The sequence below is a fragment of the Octopus bimaculoides genome, chromosome 24 (genome assembly GCF_046866305.1).
Source record: "Octopus bimaculoides isolate indiv1 chromosome 24, ASM4686630v1, whole genome shotgun sequence".
NCBI classification, from domain to species: Eukaryota; Metazoa; Mollusca; class Cephalopoda; order Octopoda; family Octopodidae; genus Octopus; species Octopus bimaculoides.
In genome coordinates, this window is record NC_142951.1 from 21000661 (window position 1) to 21005932 (window position 5272).

The 5272-nt window shown below is 34.7% G+C and overlaps 1 pseudogene; it reads right to left on the minus strand.

Annotated features, from left to right (window-relative positions):
• Positions 1–1665: 1665 nt before the first annotated feature.
• Positions 1666–2076, minus strand: LOC149131221 (histone-lysine N-methyltransferase SETMAR pseudogene; annotated as a pseudogene).
• Positions 2077–5272: the final 3196 nt, after the last annotated feature.

A 5272-nucleotide genomic window follows, 5' to 3' on the forward strand; every position in this document is an offset into this window, starting at 1 on the left:
ATAAATGAAAAATTAATAACTTTTAAAGGTTACAAATTTTGGGTGATTTTAGCCAATTGAAAGTCACAGATGTACAGGTGCCTGTTTCCAGAGTAACAAGTCAAGCTGTTACCAAGCCACTTACCCCTCTGTTGCTTTCCTGTCAAGCCATGTGGTCATTTTTCTCTTATTTCATCTTAAAACACGAGGTGGTCGTGAAATGTGCTAAAATAACAGCTAAATAGGCCTTAAATCATGCACCAAAAGCTTTATTTTTTTGGTTTTTGCATAATCGTATCGATTCCCATGTATAGAATACTAATCTTTTTCATTCACAAAATGAGCCCCTTTTTGCTCAGATTGCTTTCAATTTTGGTGTATCAATGCAACTCTGAATTTTGATTATGATCAACCAATTATTTTATCTTATAAATTAAAGAATCTGATGTTATTTGGAATTAAAGTTGGGAAATTTGGGTAATTTTAGCCAGTCAACAGACAGTGTGGCATTAGCAGCTTGTTACCATGACAACCACTGTTGTTTGTGCTGCACGTTATTCTATGTTGATTTTTCACACTTAATTCTTCACACCACAAGATTCTTTTCACCTGCATGTTTTGTTTTAATTTTTCTGTATGTTAGTATATTACATATTTTTTATGCTTTTGGGACAAATTCTTTGTTGACCAGTGTTAATTTTATTGTAGTTTACAAATCCAAGCATGAAAACATTACTCAACTTTGGAGTTTTGGAGACAGATGCCCCCTTCACACCCACATGAATGCATAAATGTACATATAAACTTATATATGAATACTTACATCCACATGCACTTATATATTAATGATGTACACAAATACATGACAGGTATACATAATACTGAAATACGCATAAAGTAAACACATGCAGACAAATATATTAATGTAACAAATTTTTAAAAAATAATAAAAACATACAATTAATGAAGAAACAAAAGAAACAGTAAGATGATACATGTTGATTTTATTAGGTATTTCTGTTTATTTAAAAACCTACAATGAACAGGTCATGTCACAGACACTAAACTATAAATTTCACAGAGTACAACCTTAAAGTTGATGCCACTCTGCTAAATGCAGAAAATTTTTGTCTCGCTGTTGGTTATAAATACACAGTTTTTCCAATTTTTAAACCTCTGTAACTTTTTTCACCACAACATCATACTTTCATAGCAATGAGACTGGAAGACTACATTATTTTAGCTGATTTTCAGATTTTTTACTTCCTTTTAAAGAATGCATATTTTGCAAATGAAAAACAAACTAGATCCTAGAATACAAACAAATTTGCAAAAAATTTACTGAAAATTCCAAAAAATAAAAAAATTTAGAGGTGTGTAAAGCATCATGTGTAAAGCAGAATTCTACCAGTATTTCATTTGTTTACAGTTTCATATTAAAACACGAGCTATTTTCACAATATTGACAACTCATGCAGTCATACACAAAATGACAGCTTCCAAATCCTGTTTTCTGACTGGGTAAAAATTATCAAGCTTCAAACCTCTGTAACTTTTTTTAAACATTTTTCTGGAAAAAATTAATTGGCCCCTGAAATTCAGCATGAAAATTACATCAATACACCAAATTTTAAAATTTTCACTAAACTTTAAAATTTCCACAGGTGTAGCCAAATAGAAAAGATCCTATGTAAGATCCAATTTTAGCAGCATAAACCATCTTTGAGTGGTCCAAAGATGATAGTTGGAAGGGGCAAGATCTGGGCTGTAGGCAGTGTGTTCCAGCACCTCAAAACCCAATTTGTTAATGGTTTCAATGGTCTGGGTGGCCATGTGTGGGCGTGCATTGTCATGCAGCAGCAGAACTGATCGTTTACGGTTATCATAAAGGATCCGCTTTTTGTCACAAGTAACTGTTTGGTCAAGAAAATGATCATTGGTCTTCTGCAGAAAGAGCATCGAGCACACTTCAAAACACCATACATTTTGACTTTCATTGAGCTCATGTGGTACCCATTTATCAAGCCTTTTCACCTTGTCAATCTTCTGCAGATTGTGTGAGACCATTGCAATACTGACACCAAGTGTCTGAGACATTTCTCTGACACTTTGACGCAGGTTTTGTTCAACAATTGCTTTCAATTGTTCATTGTCAAGACTGCATGACCGTCCTTTACCTTTTTCATCTTCAAGGCTCTCATCACCACTATGGAATTTCTGAAACCATCTTCGTACTGTGTGATCACTTGTGGACCCCTCTCCCCATGCTCTGTTGATATCAGCAGCAGTTTGGGAGGCATTGTGCTCAAGCTTGAACTCATGCAAGAAAAGTAAGCAAAGGTCCTTTTCTGTCATGTTCATAATTAAGGGTGCCTATGCTTCAAGAATGTTTTCTGTTTGAAATAAGTAGAAAATTATTAAACAGCATACATCAATTATTAAGTATGTTGAAATTCACCTAAAATATAATATACTATGATAAAATTGCATTTCAAAACACAACACTTAGGTGGCCATTATTTCCGGAACAACCTAATACATTGAGAAATCAAGAGAGCATATGATTTTGACTCTCCCTCCTATATTTATATATATATATATATATATATATATATATATAAATATATATATATATATATATATATATATATATATATATATATATATATATATATATATATATATATATATATATACATATATATATATATAGGGAGAATTCACAAAAAAACAACAGACGAAGACAGGTGGTTTAGAAAACAAATAGACGTATTAGTATAACGCTCGGGAATTTCGAGCCTACGCTCTTCCACAGAAAGGAACACAGAAAGAAACAAGGAGAGATAAAAAAATGTGTGTAGTGGTTAGTGATCTATCACGGCGAATGCCTCCAACCCATGCTAGCATGGAAAGCGGACGTTAAATGATGACGATATATATACACAACATTATATATATATGAATATATATATATATATATATATATATATATATATATATATGTATGAGGAACTGCCCTGTCATTAGATGACGTATAAGGGTTCGACAATTTCTTACCGAACAACCATACAGATGATTTGTTTATAGTGATCAAATGTTTGTGTAGACATAAACTCACTCCCTCCATCAGATCGACATTACCTGTACAGGTGCAATGGTTGGCACATGTCAGATTGTTGAAATGATCGCAGAAATAAAGTGCTTTGCTCAAGAACAGCGCAATGCCTGGTCTGAAACATCAATTTTGTTCACCGTTTCTCAAGCTGAGGATAAGTCTGTTCATCAGTTGCTCTTAAAACAGATCTTTTATGTGTGTGTGTATGTGTCTTCCCCACTACTGCTTGGCAACCAGTGTTGGTTTGTTTACATTCCCACATGTTAGCAGTTTGTTAAAAGAGACTAATGGCATAAACAAGACTTAAAAATAAGTACAAAGGGTTGATTTGTTCAGCTAAACCCTTTTGAGGCAGGGCCACACTATGGCTCCAGTCCAATGACTGAAACAAGTAAAAGTATAAAAAATAAAAATCAGAAGAAAAGGGCAGCATGCATTTCTTTCATCAGGATCTCTGGGGCTAATGGAGAGAAGAGGATGAAAGTATCCTTCTACCAGAAACTTGGCCAAAATGCTTGTAACACAGCGAACTCTTCAGCTAATTGTACGCAAGGAGTGAATTGTGGTGTTAAACTAGGGGACAAGCTGTGTCTACCACCCAAATAGTGAGATTTAAATTTGGAACACAATGAACAGGAAACATATTCTGCAAGGCTCCTCGTATGGTGCTCTGATGTTTTAACCACCTCACTGTCCTTGACTGGTACTTTATCTTTTGACCCTGGAAGGGTGTAAGACAAAGTGGCTTATCTACACAAATGTGTGCCCCCTATAGACTTTGTTTCTTCATAACATTTCAGAAACATTTATATTTTTTAATGAAACTTTCTACGGATAACTTTTAGATGGTGTAGATGACGATTATATCAGAATTTAATGTGTGTGAGATAGATAGAGAAAGAGAGAGGGAGAAATGGTGGGTGTGCACACGTATATTCTGAACCCCCGCCACATATGTATATCTACAAAATGGAACATGAAATTTTGATGTGTGTCGATATGTTTGTGAGTGCATACACCAATTCTTTTCGCATTAAATTCCGATATAATCGTAACCTACACTATCTGAAAGGTATTTATAGAAAATTTCATTAACATATCCATTTTTTTGGAAAGTTATGAGGAAACAAAGTCGAAGTGAACACTCGTGTACGTATGCAGACTAAATTGACCTCGGTTGTATTTGCACTATAAACATTCAATATACTCAGGTAGAAATACTTTATTTTTTTTTGTGGGGGAAACACTTTCACTTCTCGTTTTATGGAACCTGAAAGCAAAGACGCGCCTATCTTTGATTTATAGATAACAAATACAGGCAGAAAGAGAGAAAGCTCGACTTTAGCAACGGACTGGTTTATCGTTTCTTGAGAGAAAAAAAATGCAAGGCTGACTTCAGCATGATTTGAACTTAGTGAACAGAATTATAAAAAGACGACCAACATAGCCTTTTATGAAGCTCTTATGGGTATTATTGACTCGTGGAGAAGGGAAAGAAAATAATCTCCGACAGATCAGTCAAGAGAAGCAATATTGATGATCAATGAAGTCGGAGAGAGAGAAAGAGAAAAAGAGTGAGATTTGTGGTGATGAAGAAGGAGGTTGTTTACGACTGTTTGTCACCTATGAAATAATATAGGAGGAGGAGGGGAGCAGTTAGAGAGGGAGAGAGAGAGAGCGAGAAATACATACATACACACACACACACATACTGAGAGAGAGTGTATGAGGAAGGTGTAGAAACCGAGAAAGGGTGAAATGGGTGGAAAAAAATAAAATCTAATTGGAAAAACGAAAGGAATATAACGGGAGAAAGATAGAAAGGGGAAAGCAAGGAAAAGAATAAGAGTGAAAAACTGTTTTATTATACACAAATATATATATTTATTTTATATAGTCAGTTAAGGCATTAAGAATTTTAACTCTCTCTATTAAAGACGTTCTATCTTTCTCTGTATATATAACTAGAGAGAGGGATAGAAAGAGTGAGAGAGAATGGCAAGAGAAGAAGAGAGGGAGCATAGTTAATGTTCAAAAACCAACCAATGAAAAACGTTTGTATAGTGCGAGAGGTGGAGATCTACGTCATCAATCAGGTTCTACTCCTTCGTCTCTTAGACGTCCTCACACTACAACTCCACTTGCCACTGCTTTAAGCTTACTGCGCAGTCGCAAACC